This window comes from Stenella coeruleoalba (assembly GCF_951394435.1).
Source record: "Stenella coeruleoalba genome assembly, chromosome: 11".
Classification (NCBI taxonomy): Eukaryota; Metazoa; Chordata; class Mammalia; order Artiodactyla; family Delphinidae; genus Stenella; species Stenella coeruleoalba.
Window position 1 is genome coordinate 42689020 of NC_137157.1, and position 15986 is coordinate 42705005.

At 42.9% G+C, this 15986-nt stretch overlaps 1 protein-coding gene across 1 annotated transcript in view; it reads right to left on the reverse strand.

Moving 5' to 3' along the window:
- GLIPR1 (GLI pathogenesis related 1) overlaps positions 1–14904 on the reverse strand; it is a 37139-nt gene extending 22235 nt beyond the window's left edge. The window contains exon 1 of the mRNA XM_079937604.1: positions 14380–14904. The gene's annotated coding sequence lies outside the window, so the exon portion shown is untranslated. The remainder of the gene's footprint in view (positions 1–14379) is intronic.
- Between the last annotated feature and the right edge of the window lie 1082 nt (positions 14905–15986).

Genomic DNA, 15986 nt, shown 5'->3' on the forward strand with positions numbered 1-15986 from the left:
ACGGGTTCGGGCCCTGGTCTGGGAGGATCCCACATGCCGTGAAGCGGCTGGGCCCGTGAGCCACAGCTACTGAGCCTGCGCTTCTGGAGCCCGTGCTCCGCAGCAAGAGAGGCCGCGACAGTGAGAGGCCCGCGCACGGCGATGAAGAGTGGACCCCGCTCGCCGCAACTAGAGAAAGCCCTCGCACAGAAACGAAGACCCAACACAGCCAAAAATAAATAAATAAATAAATAGATAGATAGATAGATAAAACACACACACAAACCAAACTGCTTGAAGATGGGAAATGAAATTTAAAAAAAGGGGGAGGTATTAATATCTAATGGCAACTCTTAAAAAGTAAAGAGAGAAAGATAAATACCGTATGCTAACACATATATATGGAATTTAAGAAAAAAAAATGTCATGAAGAACCTAGGGGTAAGACAGAAATAAAGACACAGACCTACTAGAGAATGGACTTGAGGATATGGGGAGGGAGAAGGGTAAGCTGTGATAAAGTGAGAGAGTGGCATGGACATATATACACTACCAAACTTAAGGTAGATAGCTAGTGGGAAGCAGCCGCATAGCACAGGGAGATCCGCTTGGTGCTTTGTTACCGCCTGGAGGGGTGGGATAGGGAGACGCAAGAGGGAAGAAATATGGGGACATATGTATATGTATAACTGATTCACTTTGTTATAAAGCAGAAACTAACACACCATTGTAAAGCAATTATACTCCAATAAAGATGCAAAAAAAAAAGTAAAGAAACATTACAGAAACCTAAGGTGGAATTATTGTTGCCACTAAGATAAGGTAGAAGGCCCGCTGCAAGAAGGGGCTATCACCATAGCTAACTATAGTATAATATAAACTAGGTGTGGTAGACAGGAAAGAACCTGGCAAGGCCTGGTGGGTCAGTCTTCTTTGAGTCCCACTATCTCTAGATGTCCCAGCAAACACTTGTCTACCAAGCATTAACTCTTTCCATCTTCTTGTGGATTATCTTACTTCCCCTAGAAGTCCCAAACCTCCACCTCCTTTCTCCTTGGTCCAGGACATATATACCTCATCTTGCCTTACTACCTTTGTAATTTCTCATGCTTATGTGAATTCCCCATATGTACACGTTAAACTTGATTTTCTCCTCTTAATCTGCTTTTTGCCATTTTAGTTATATGACCAGCCAAAAAGAATCAAGAGGGGAAGGGGGTAACTTTCCCCTCCCCACAGATGCATGTGTGTAATATATGTGTGTGGAAGGGGGTGACAGAGCGTGCCCGTGAGAAAGGGGGGGCAAAGAGAGAACAGTACAAAGAATACTGGTCTCAATTTCAGATTTCAGTTTAAGCTCTGTTGCTAACTAGCTGTAAAACTTCGGATGAATTATCCAACTCTCTAATCCTGCCTGTTCACTGAAAGAGACTAAGAGGACCTTTTCTGTTATACCTTCTTAATCAGAGAGGGTTTGGGAGGATCAAATGAACTAGCTAACATATTAATTCAACACAACTAAATTCCTGCTCTGTGTATTCAAGTTAGTAATACAAGATAAAAACATAGTCACTGCCTTCAACAAGCCCACAGTGGTAAGAGCTGTGAGCTGGTGGTGACAAAGACGGGGAGAGTTGAAGACCAGGGTAGAGGAGAACAAGGGCTAAGGACTCACAGGTGAGGATGCTTAACCCATTCTGGGAAAAGTAGAGATGGCTTCCTACATGTAGCAGTGAGGTCTTCACTGAGCTGGGTTGGTGTTGATCAAATGAAAAAGGGATGGAGAGATGAAGGAAATCGGGGGGATAGGAACTGGATTTCTAGTTGTGAAGTTGGAAACATGATGTCATGGCAAGAATAGAGAAGAGCCAGTTCACATTCTCTCTATAAAGATGACTTCAAGTATTGCTTATGTCTGGTAGGAAACATGGTACCTGGCCTCATGGAATTTAGAATCCAAATGGTGCTTTTATGCCAATCAGGAAGAGCTGTAAGACTCAGATTAAGGAGGACTTCTGGATTCTGCCAGTGATTTGGATTTTATCACAAAGCTGCTGGGAAGTTACAGGAGAGATTTTTAGCTATAGGGCTATAGGTGGGGTGTAATCTGGTTTTAGAAAACACCAGTGTTTTAGAAAATCAAGAGATATGGAGAATGGAATGGGGGTGGGGGAGGTATTAATATCTAATGGCAACTCTTAAAAAATAAAGAAACATTACAGAAACCTAAGGTGGAATTATTGTTGCCACACACATGCACAGAAAATCACCTCACAAGGTACTCATATATTATAATTTCAATATGTCCAGGCTGCCTAATTTATACCAGCATTCCTTTCCATTATATTGACCTAGGGTAAGCATCTCCTTGTGTGGGGTTCAGAGGCAACCTTGATCAAGGGAGTGACAATCAACAGTTAGACCTTCCTCCAGCTTGAGTTGGTAACCAGGCCTGAAGCCTGCTTTCCATCTTGTTCTGGGTCTCTGAACTAGATTGCCTGGGTTTTGAACACAAGAACAAGAGAGGTGAGACCTTGCAAGCAAGGAAATTCAGTGATGTTTTGTGGTTGCTTGAGCAAGCCACATTGTACATGTACAACTCCCAAGAATGAGCAATATTATCTTGGTGATGAAATAAACTAATTACTTTTCTCTAATTTCCAAAAATAAGCAAAATGGAGTCTGCTATTACTGAGACCAATTTTTACATGATTATGCAGAGCAATTTAGCCCCTCAAAGCTACAACCCTCAAATTTCTTAATTCATACTACATTCCCACAACAAAAGCCCAAAGAAGTCATTTGCTCAGAACAACAGGAACTTTTGCTGTTTCAACAGGCTCACAACTTTGCCAAGTCTTTCCTTTTCTTATCTTGGGTCTTCACCATGATCTCCTTGAAAAGTATGTGTGTGTTAAGAAAGATTTGTTTTCAGGGTTTATCTCTGAATAGTGGCACTTTTTTATTCCTTTCTGTGTTTACATTTTTTGGTTTTTTACAATAAGCATATACTATCTTTTATAATTAGAAAATAAACTGAAATTTTTATTTCAGAGAACCATGGGATCTGTGTAATTGTTAAAAAAAGAAACCACAGGCCCAAAATGGAGTCACTTATGTTGAGCTCACGAAGACTTAATACCTAACCTAACTGCAGTTAGAACCTCCCCCAGAAATGTACTCTTAATTGCTCAGTCTGGAATTTTCTGGTCAGTGCCAATGAAGTCATCTGCCACATAGCCCCTTTTCCATCAGCCAAAAGAAGATGAGCTTTCCCTTTTGTACAGCTCCTCTGAGCTTCTCTCTGTTAGATGGGTTGCTGCCCAATTCATGAATTCTTGGATTAAGCCAGTTAGACCTTCACATTTACTCAGCTGAATTTTTGTTACTTAACAGATTTGGTGGCAGTGACAGTGGGATCCAAAGTTATCTTCTGATGGCATTTAGGGACAAAGAGAAACACAGGTGTGGTACCCCATACAACCTTTGAGTTCACTGTCTTTCCTGTTATTTTCGAGGGCCATTGGTAAGTTCCTTTTGGTTTTAAGCTCCACTCTCTTTGCATGGAGCTCCCCATCTAACTGGTTTTCTGCAATTCCCTATTTGGTTGAAAACTCTGACCTTGGTTTTGTCTCCCAATCCCCAGATTCCATGGTGGTTACTGGCCAGAGTTGACTGGGTCCAACCTAAAAACCAAACTGAGTCTGAGGTTGGACTGGGTCCCACTTGAACTGGACTAAGTCCAGCAAAGTCTAGTTGATAATGGGAGAAACTTGAGAGTCACAAAAAGCTGCAAAAATGGTTGGCATGCATTGAGCATTTAACAACTGTTACAGCACTCACCACTTAACCTGAAAACTCCTGTGTAGGGTAAGTTGGTCACAGAATGGGTTAGATTGACACTAGGTCACCCGCCAACCTCTAAAAAATTTCTGTGCGAGAAGGTACACTGTGAAACATCACACAATTTCCAACTCAGCAGCACACTTTTTAGATGTTAGTTTGATGCTGAGAGACCCAAAAGTTTAACTAACTAAATAAATCAAAAATGGGTTCCTTAAAATCCAGAGTTAAGTGCACTACCTTACGGCACACCTACCTATTTTATAGGTAAGAACTATCTGTCGTAGAAGCTCCAAGAATTTGGCTTGGTAACCATGAGGTTGGGGGTCAAACAGTTTGGCAGCTGGACACAGATGTGGGTTAATCTCCATTTTCAGCCCAGGTCCTACCAAATTGCTGCCAGCTCTTGGGGAGTTACAACCTAGTTTACAATGGCCATGACAGAACATTCAGATTAGACAAGATCATTTAAAAAGTGCACTTGAAAGTAAGGGTTCCCAAATTAAGCAAGCAGAATGGGATACCTATTTTAATTAGTACACAGAGGAATCCAAAAGGCTTCAAAATTCCAAAATAGCTTCATGGGGGGGAAAAAAAAAGATTGTTGCAGAAGACAAATGAAGATTTAAAGACAGGAGATCATAAGTAAAAGCTCACCAAACCATTAGCTTTACAGGTACAACAGCTTCAGGGCCAAGCAACTAAAATACCTGCCCCCCCACAGGGCACATTCCTAGGAGCCCTGAATTAAAACACTGGCCTAGGGACTGTTGTTTTAGTTGTAATCATCTGGGACACTGGAAAAGAGGTTGCCCTTCAAGGGCCTATGATGATTTGTCAACATCAATTCAAATGCCTTCATAATCCACCCCTAAAGGTATGCCCCCTTTTAGGCCCCTTCCAGAACTGATGGGACTCCAAGACTCCAAAGGATTCCCTAGGAAAGTGCTATGCTATTTTCTTAAATAGCCAAGGGAAGTTAAAATTAAAATGAATAAGAAACCAGTCTGTAGAGGGGATTCCTGGAAAAACTGGCAGAAGCCAGTTGAAGGGTAAGAATTCTTACCACAATCTCCTGAATCTCTGTCATGCTCGGCTGAGACAGAAAAGTAAAATTTCACGTTGTCCCTTTCTTTCCAAATCCAGACCCATTGGTTATTGACGCTTCCTCTCCCAGGGACAACTACTGCATTCTCACTTGTCTAGTTTTGTGTCCTAAGAGCTTGGCTTGGCGTTCTGCCTGCCTGGGACAAGCAGGCTATTGGTTCTTTAGCTATCTATGGGAGTGACTCTAGATCTTGGGAAGGTGGTAACTTGCACACTAAGATGCCTTTTGGGTCCATGGAGTTATTTAATACTGCCAGAAATATTTATTGTCTGTTCCAGCTGAAATCTGGCAAGATATTTGAAAAGATTTAATAACTATTTTTTTTAACATCTTCATTGGAGTATAATTGTTTTACAACGTTGTGTTAGTTTCTGTTGTATAACAAAGTGAATCGGCTGTATGCATATGTATATCCCCATATCCCCTCCCTCTTGCGTCTCCCTCCCACCCTCCTTATCCCACCCCTCTCGGTGGTGGAAAAGCACCGAGCTGATCTCCCTGTGCTATGCAGTTTCTTCCCACTGGCTATCTATCTTACATTTTATAGAGTATATATGTCAATGTTACTCTCACTTCGTCCCAGCTTACCCTTCCCCCTCCTCGTGTCCTCAAGTCCATTCTCTAGGAGTCTGCCTTTATTCCTCTCCTGCCCCTAAGTTCATCAGAACCTTTTTTTTTTAGCTTCTATATATGTGTTAGCATACGGTATTTTTCTCTGAAAGGATTTAATAACTTTATGATCAGAAATTTGGCCAAATTGGAAACTGATATTCAGAGCCTAAAGGGATTTTTTTTTAAGCCTCCTCCTGTAAGCTAAAGTGAAACCACGTCCCCAGAGAGAAAGAAGAACTATTTAAAACCCTCATAAAAGGATTTTGGGTGGATCAACCTCTGGTGTCATTTAAGTTACAACCCAATTGCTTAAAGACAGTTGCTCTTAATTCCTTATCTCTAAACTCCTTGTAAAACTAGAAATGCAGTTTGGGAGACAGTTCAAAGTTCACTTATTCCTTTACCAATCCCAACCACCACCCCCCCATCCCTCAGAGGTCTGTAAATATTAGCCTTGGGAAACCAAAGTCCTTCTTGGAGGAACTTGCATTCCTTCCCTGTGCTTTGAGATATAAATATTCTATAAACTTAAAGGAAGTAATTCTTGTTAGAAGGAAAACAAAAGGGGAAAAGGTAATTTGAAACTTGGGCAAGTAGAAAAATCTTTTAAGTGCTTCTCCACAGATATATATTGAAAGGCTTTAACCAGGTAACCTTAACTTGCTCCATCTAACAGAAAAACTTAGATTCAACTTTTATAACTAATGAGCTTTACATGATTGTACCTATCTCATGGCTGAAATTTCAGAACAAGTCTATAAGGTCTTTGCACCTGTCTGTATGTTCATGTGTGTTTAGAGAGACAGTAGATGTGAGATATATATCTACCACTGGATGGTATTGCTAAGATTAATTTATAGAAGAGCTCTAATTGGCTTAAAAAGTACTTATATAAATTAAAATAACAGAAACTAAGCTAACGTGATCTAGGATTACGTTGTGTTTATATAGGTATATAAGTGTTTTGGAAATTCCTGAAAATCTGATATGTCCTGATATAATATTATCAGTCCTAATGCCAGTTATCATCTATTGGGCTGCATCCCTCAGGCCTGCAAGTCCTATACTTGCCCAGCTTCAAGATCAAATAAAGAGCTCAGAGATGTTACCCAGTCCAAGCTTGTACTGCTCACCCTCTGGCTGGCTAATAAATCAAGAGACAAGTTGTCTAAGTGCCCATCACCAGATGAATGGATAAAGAAGATGTGGCACATATATACAATGGAATATTACTCAGCAATAAAAAGAAACGAAATTGAGCTATTTGTAATGAGGTGGACAGACTTAGAGTCTGTCATCCAGAGTGAAGTAAGTCAGAAAGAAAAAGACAAATTCCGTATGCTAACACATATATATGGAATTTAAGAAAAAAAAAATGTCATGAAGAACCTAGGGGTAAGACAGGAATAAAGACACAGACCTACTAGAGAATGGACTTGAGGATATGGGGAGGGGGAAGGGTGAGCTGTGACAAAGCGAAGAGAGAGGCATGGACATACATGCACTACCAAACGTGAGATAGATAGCTAGTGGGAAGCAGCCGCATAGCACAGGGAGATCAGCTCGGTGCTTTGTGACCACCTAGAGGGGTGGGATAGGGAGGGTGGGGGGAGGGAGACGCAAGAAGGAAGAGATATAGGAACATATGTATATGTATAACTGATTCACTTTGTTATAAAGCAGAAACTAACACACCATTGTAAAGCAATTATACCCCAATAAAGATGTTAAAAAAAAAAAGAGAAGTTGTTGGGCTTCACTGGTGGCCCAGTTGTTGAGAGTCCACCTGCTGATGCAGGGGACACGGGTTTGTGCCCCGGCTTGGGAAGAGGCCGCGGAGCGGCTGGGCCCGGGAGCCATGGCCGCTGAGCCTGCGCGTCCGGAGCCTGTGCTCCGCTACGGGAGAGGCCACAACAGTGAGAGGCCCGCGTACCGCAAAAAAAAAAAAGAGACAAGTTATTGGGACAAGCAATAGTGACTTTATTTGGAAAGCCACCAGACCAAGATGTTGGGCTCGTGTCCCAAAGAACCATCTTGCCTGAGTTAAAATTCAGGCTTCTTTTATACTAAAAGTGGAGGGAGTGAAGACCAGCATTTCCTGGTTCCCATCAGCCTCTGGGGGAGTTGTGTTAATTTCTTCCCTCCGGCTGTCACTCACAGGTGGGCCTGGTCAGGATGTTTTCTGTGAGCTAAACAAAGGTATTTTAGCTTAATGCTCATTACCTGGGACGCAGAGTTCCCCGGGAGATGGACCCTTCTGTATAACTTAAGCTGACAGGCAACATCCCTTTAGTGATTAACTTGAAATACAAAAGGCTCTTCCCTATTACAGTACCCTACTGTCAATATCCCTTGCACAGTCTTGTGGGAAAGGGATGAAGACTTCCTTTTTTTTATTTTTTGCAATACGCAGGCCTCTCCCGTTGAGGAGCACAGGCTCCAGACGCCGAGGCCCAGAGGCCAGGGCTCACGGGCCCAGCCGCTTCGCAGCATGTGGGATCCTCCCGGACCGGGGCACGAACCCATGTCCCCTGCATCGGCAAGCGGACTCTCAACCTCTGCACCACCAGGGAAGCCCTAGTCAGGCCTCTTTTATCTGCAACTATTTGAACCTGATGAAACCCCTTAGCACTTTGTTGTCTAATTTGTAATTGACCTTGGAGTTTTTGTTCCAGTTCCCAATACATAATACTAAATTCCCGTGCTATTTATTTGGACATAAATAGGTAGGTTGACTCTTCTCCAGCTACAATGAAACTACCATCTATTTCAACTGGATAGGCAGACCTGTTGGGGGCAAACTCATGAAGAGGTTAGTTTACTGCCCAAAGTTTTTTTTTTTTTTTGCGGTACGTGGGCTTCTCACTGTTGTGGCCTCTCCCGTAGCTGAGCACAGGCTCTGGACGCGCAGGCTCAGTGGCCATGGATCACGGGCCCAGCCGCTCCGCGGCATGGGGGATCCTCCCAGACCGGGGCACAAACCCGTGTCCCCTGCATCGGCAGGCGGACTCTCAACCACTGCGCCACCAGGGAAACCCCCCAAAGTTTTAATGTAATTGGCAACTGCTGGGTCTCTTAGAGCATTTATATTCTCTCGCCTGGACAGACACCTGGAAATGGCCTACCATACAATATTTCAAAGGGGCTTAATTTAAACCTGCTTCTGGGTGCCACCGATCTGTATCAGGGCGACTGGCAAGGCCTTATCCCAGGTTAAATTAATCTCGACATATTTTAGAGATGTTCCTTTTTAATGTATGATTCACTTCCTTGGTTTTTCCTGTTGACTGTGGTCTGCAGGATGAAAGTAGTTTTAATGCCTCAACCCAAATCCGGGGATAATTTCCCTTAGGAGGGCTTTAACCACTTCAGAGACTTCTGTCCAGGTGGGATATGCTTCCACCCATCCTGAAAAAGTATCCATAAACACTAGCAGGTTATCAGGAATTTCCTGCAGTTCAGGGTATTTGAGTAAAGTCTATTTTCCCGTCCTCGGTGTGGCAGGTTCCTCTGTTTTGAGTCCCCATCTAGGGAGGTCTGACAGCAGTCTTTTTATTATTTTTAGACTGTGATGTCAAGCTGTTCTGGTGGAAAGCTTCAGGGTGAGGTCCATCAGAAAGTTAATCAGCTCATTCCCCACTGTCAATTTTTAAATGGGGCTCCTGTGAGGAATTAGATGCCTGAAGTCCAAGGGAGCCCCTGGGCTTCTTTGTTCATCATGTTCCTCTCTTTCTACTATCTGAGAGTCTTTTACTGTTTTTCTTATGTTTTGGCCTAGGGCAATCTGTTTTCCAATGCTCTTTCTGCTTACAGGAAGCACATGTTTCTTCTCGAATAGTGGCTTACCTCTCTTCAAGTAACCAGCCTTCTGGGAATCCAATACAGCTGCCAAAAAAGTGGCGTTTTGTTTGCATCTTCTTTCTTCTGTTCACCCTGCTGAACACTTTAAAAGCAACATCCACCAACTGAGAAGGATTTATTCCAAATGCACCATCTAATTCTTGCAATTTCTCCTGGTATCTGAAGCACTTTGCCCTCCCCGCGCCCCCCAAAAAGGGGCAAGTTTACCATTCTTTTATTTTCAGGGGCCTCACAATCTGCATTAGGATGATGTCAGTAGGCCTGATAAATCCTTTCCAAAAACTCAGAGGTCTTCATTTGTGTTTTTGCTGAGTTTCTTGAATTTTGTTCAAACTCTTTTGCTTTGGTTCCCTTTCAAAGCCCTGCCAAGATGCACTAATAAGTAATGCTCTAATAAGGGCATTCTTCCCTCATTGGGGCTCCAAGTTGGCTCAGCTGTGGGTGCTGTCAGTTGGCCTTCAGGTGTAGAGGACCCTCCCTATAAATGAGTGTTGCAATCTTTCCAGTTAAACAAGTCTGAGAAACCCAGCTGGCTGGTCATTTGCCTTTAGCCCTCATGCAAGATAACAGAATGGAAAGTGCCTTGCCCTGAGAGTGGCTCCTGGCCCAAACTGGGTGCCCTGTTGGGTCTTAGATGGTGATACCTGGCCAAGTCCCTGTGCCCCAGAAACTAAACACGGGATTTTTTCTTTTTTTAAGTTTACTGAAGTATAGTTGATTTACAATTTTGTGTTAATTTCTGCTGTACCTCTAAGTGATTCAGTTATGTATAACTTTCATATTCTTTTCCATTATGGTTAATTGCAGGATATTGACTGTTGTTCCCTTTGCTATACAGTAGGACCCTGTTTATCCTTTCTATATATGATAGTTTGCATCTGCTAATCTCAAACTCCAAATCTATCCCTCCTCCACACCCCTCCCTTGGCAACTACAAGTCAGTTCTCTATGTCAACACAGGATTTTCTAATTGATCCTTAGAAGGGGGGAAGTCATGAGCTCAGTCAGTGGAGTTAGGTTTGAAGCAACATATTCTCACTCTCATTCCCTTCATTTTCCCTGATGTAATAGCACAAATACTTGAACATAAAGGATTTCATCATTCTTCCCCGCTTCTGTACAAAATCGCTATAGTCATTCAAAAGCCACTGTAAAACCATAAATAGCAGTTGATCATCTCTAACCATTAAAGGGATGCCTTTTTGCTTTGGCATCAACCAGCCGGGATTACAATGCAATTGAAAAGAAAATTGGTTACTGCTGTGACACAGTTTAAGATAATTACTAAAAGTATTAGTGATATCATTTACCAGGATATTCCAGGACTTTAGAAGTTCCATATAATTTCCAGAATGTGCATATTAAGTGTTTACCCATGATATAATCTAAGACGTTTTATCACCATTTATTTGACAGTGCTTCCCACGTAATTTAACATACCAAGTAAGCCTAGTTAGTTTAATATTCCTCTCACTGAGATTGAAAGAATCCAAATAATTTGAAGTGTTCCAGGGACCCTTTGGAAAATCTCAAAAGTTAACTAGAGGTCAAGTGAGCTTCATTTAGAATTTGATCTTTGGGAAGCTTGTCAAAAATATCAAAAATTTTAACCAGTGATAATAAAAGATCTCAATGGCAAATACAGATCACTTAAAGAAACTCAGTTACCATAAGTTCAATATTTCAAGAAACCTTTGTCCTCTTAGAGAACCAAATTCAGGTTTTGTACCACTTTACCTTTAAAATTCTATTTCTTAAGTTCAGTGTTACCTTAGCCAATCCTGACAATGCACAAAACTCTTCCAGCGTTCCTCCTCCACAAGCGTTCCACAACTTTCTGTATCCTTATTCATCTGTTCCTTTCTTCTCCATTTAGAAACAACCAGCTCTAGGACAGAACCGCCTTTTTCCCTTTTACAAAATGTATTGTCATGCTGAAACCATGCACGTCAGACTGGAACTTGAACCCAGACTGGAACTTGAACCCAAGCGGCCAGGACTCGAGTCCAGCCAAAACCCAATCTTCCAACTGAGATCACACACCTGGTTTCAGGACTTAATGAAACATCAGGTTCTTGATGTCTCATTGCAAAAAGAATTCAGTGAGAAACAAATTGATAGGTAAGAAGTGGATTTATTTAGAGAGAAACACACTCCACAGACAAGAGTGTGGGCCACCACAGAAGGGGAGAAAGGCAGCAGGGTATGGAGTTGTCAGATTTTATAGGGGTGGGTAATTTCATAGGCTAATGTGCGGGAGGAATATTCCAGCTATTCTGGGGAAGGGGTGGGGATTTCCAGAAATTGGGCCACCGCTCACTTTTTGACCTTTAGGGTCAGGCTTAGAACTGTCATGGTGCCTGTGGGTGTATCATTTAGCTCGCTGATGTGTTACAATGAGCCAAACTGAGGCTCAAGGTCTCGTGGAAGTCAACTTGTCCGCCATCTTGGACCCATTTGTTTCTAATCAGTTTATGTCATGTTCTCGGGCTATGTCATTCTTCCAAAGGTTGTGCTCTGTCCTCTTCCCTCCTGTCTCAATTCCTCATTCCTTCTTTGCTGAAGACAAACATCCTACATTTCTTCATACTGAAATGTTTCCCTTATAATTCTTAACCTTAAAACCTTAATCTCTAGTGAAAACCAAGATGCAAGTAATTGTAAACTGTCATACCAGCATTTCCTGATTGATAAACTTATGTTCTAATATTTTGTCCTATTTGAAATGACCCAGATAGTCAATGAATTCTCTTTTAACTTAGTTTAAAGTTACAAAAATCTGGAGACTATTATAGATAGACATTCCCAAAACATAATTATTCCTATAGAGTTCACCTAAAACTTTTACCTCATTTACCTCTATTTACTTAAAACCTTTGTCGTATTGTTATTTTTCTTGCTGACAAACTTTGTAACAGGAATAATAAGGTCTTATTTGATTTCTAGTAAACCTGGGTACAATAAAATATTATACTTAATGTTGATAACCCTAAAGATAGGTCTGTATTAATCAAACCAACAAGCTCAAGCTAACTTTAATACTAGATATTAATTCAATACTGAATATTTCCGAGATCACATGAACCCAAAATTTATTCTGGCCAGTTTTATATTTTGAGCATTTATATAAGCACTTAATTTCCTTTAAGTCAATCAAGCAGAGCTCTTTTACAAATTAATATCGGTAATGCCACACATCTATAACACACCTACAAACACAGACCTCATAGCTCCCATTCCAAAATTTCAGCCATGAATCAGATACAACGTAAAACTCAGTTACAAAAGAGACTGGATTCAAATTGGGTTTCTGGCAGATGAGAAATCAAGCTCACCTGTTTAGATGGCTAAGCCCTTTTTACTAATATTTACGGAAAAGACACGTCTATTTCTATTTGTAGCTTTTGCTGATTTTAGGAACCAAGTGGAAACTTTTTCTTCCTGGAGATGTCCCACTCTTCAACAAGGAAAGGTGTTTTTTTTTCCTGTTCTTTTCCTCCATTTGACATCAGTAAAAGTTTTAAATATCACAAAGCTGATTTGGGTGTGAGGCAGGAGACAGATGGGCCCTCAGGGCAAATAGATTTCCATACTCCCAGACCAGAATAACAGGACAATTGAGAGTGGAAGCTGGGCCCTGCCCAGATAGAATATAAGAGACCACATATTCTTCATTTTCAAAGTCAGGAGACCTCCCCGACTACACATGTGCAGAAAGGCTCCCTGGAGGTCAAAAGGGGAGTGATGCCAAGTTGCCAAACCTACCCTTAGGCCTCTTCGGTAGAATCCATCTTGGCTAAGAGCTGCGCGTGCACACATGGGAAAATCCTGAGCTATATACCAAATACACACTTTGAACCAGGCAAATCAAAATGATTGGCCAAAGGAAACCTGGAAGAAATGCCCCATAAAAGTGATTCAAATTGCCATGAGGGAGGGTGCGATTCTGAGCCCACCCGGGTGTCTATCCACATGTACTGTACTTCTTTTTTCTCCTAATACTTTATTTCTTTCACTACTTTCCGTCTTTGTGGGAATTCTTTTTCTTTAAAGCGATAGGGCCAGGGCCTTGTCACTGACCCCTGGTCTAGTGGCTAGGATTTGGTACTCTCATTGCTGTGTCCCGACCTCAATCACTGGCCGGGAACCGAAACCCTCCTTCAAGCCGCTGCAGGCCGAGGCCACCCAAGATCAGGTGTAAATGGAGAAACAGTACTAAACAAAATGAAAAACCCAAAGGGCAAACAGAAAATCCTACATAAACCCTCAAGTTTGGTCTTGGGGTTTTACACATACCAATAACACAGGAGACCATAAACAACATAATTAACACAGCAACAGTAGCAGTACATGGTGCACAGGGTCCCAAGATAACCCTGCCTACACCCCTTTGTGGAGATCCTAACAGGTACTGTGGTCACACACTGTTACAATAAAATAGCATCTTCCTCCCACCCGTGAGTTCACAGCTATAATCAGATCACTTATCCAAAATGTGCCACAGAGAATTTCTTTAGGGATAGTTGAAACAGTCCCCCTTTTTTTTTTTTTTTTTTGCGGTACGCGGGCCTCTCACTGTTGTGGCCTCTCCCGTTGTGGAGCACAGGCCCCGGACGCGCAGGCTCAGCGGCCATGGCTCACGGGCCCAGCCGCTCTAAGGCATGTGGGATCTTCCCGGACCGGAGAACGAACCCGTGTTCCCTGCATTGGCAGGCGGACTCTCAACCACTGCGCCACCAGGGAAGCCCCATTCCCCATTTTTAAAAACAGAAATTCAAGACAAACAAAACACAAACTGCACACACAAATGCTAGTATCCAAATAAATGAACCAGTTCACAAATCCGGTAAAAGTCCAAAAACTCTCTCTCCAACAGGTACCCTACTCAAATACAAAACAGATTTGCTTATTCCGGAGAAAAAGCCCCAGATAGAGAGGAAATAAAGTTTCCAGCTGTACACACTGGACGGACTTACCCTGCTGCATGGAGCCTATCAGCTGCTCCCAAGTGTTGATTCCTTGTTCCAAATGCCAAGCACTGGGGCAGCCGGTGCTGCTTTGGGGAATTTTTTTTTTTTTAATATCTTTATTGGAGTATAATTGCTTTACAATGTTGTGTTAGTTTCTGGCTTTGGGGAATTTTGAAGGAAAGATCCTCAGGACAAGTGATCCCGCAGCTGCTAGGGCCTTACCCGAAAATTCCCCAATCAGGCCGGCTAGCCAAGAGTAGCAAGAATCCTGGCTGGCTGTGCCACAATTTGTTTCGTAGTCCAAGCTTGTACTGCTCGCCACGTGACAGGCCAATAAATCAAGAGAGGAATTGTTAGGGCAAGGAATGCCGACTTTATCTGGGAAGTCGGCTGACCAAGAAGATGGCGACCTCCTACCTCAAAGAACCATCTTGCCTGAGTTAGAATTCAAGCTTCTTTTATACTAAAAGGGGAGGAAGTAAGTCCCGTATTTCCTGGTTCCCATCAGCCTCTGGGGGGTTGTGTTAATTTCTTCCCTCCGGCTGTCATTCACAGGTGGGCCTGGTCAGGATGTTTTCTGTGAGCTAAACAAAGGTATTTTAGCTTAATGCTCATTACCTGGGAGGCAGAGTTCCCGGGGAGATGGACCCTTATGTATAATTTAAGCTTACAGGCAACATCCTTTTAGTGATTAACTTGAAACAGAATACAAAGTTTCTTCCCTCTTACAGAGTCAGCGACAGAGACGTCAATGGTTTAGTGGGTAGGGGGGGAATCTTCCGTGTCTGAAGCAAGGTCCTGGAGCAACACCCCACTGTGTGTGGCAGACAGCAGGCAGGACAGGGCAGTAGTCCTTGCTACGGGGCGGTGGGTAAGGGGCGGGGGCACTGGGGCAAAGGGGAGAAGTTACCAGTTATAGAGGGAATTGACCTCAGGTTAGCTCTTTGGTTACCAGGGAAAACAGCAGAGGAGCGTGCCCTTAACTGTCTGTCCCTTTGTGTTGTTTTGGGTTTTTTGCGGTACGCGGGCCTCTCACTGTTGTGGCCTCTCCCATTGCGGAGCACAGGCCCCGGACGCGCAGGCTCAGCGGCCATGGCTCACGGGCCCAGCCGCTCCGCGGCATGTGGGATCTTCCCGGACCGGTGAACGAACCCGTGTCCCCTGCCTCGGCAGGTGGACTCTCAACCACTGCGCCACCAGGGAAGCCCTGTCTGTCCCTTTGATAAGCTATCCCTAATCTTTAGAACAATCAGTAGCTGGGGTCTGGGACAAGTATCTAGGCATATACTGATTAGGATCTATGATTAAGAGGAGGGCTTGCCTGGTGGCTTGAGCCTTGGGTACACATGTCACAGCTAAAGAAGTCTACACCTGACATCTGCTCTGGTACAAATGCTGAAGACGTTCAGATCACATTGATGAGGAGGAGAAGTAGCTGATATCAGTGTAGACTGCTTCCTCTCGAGACAACGGAGTTTTTCTTCTCAAGCAGAGCCAACCATATCAAGTTAGATTAGTAACACACACCTCACTGTCTCTTGCTCACAACTGCCTAAAATAAGACCACAAAGCTTTGCAAAATCGCCCTGCAATAAACCCTTACTTTGCTCCAA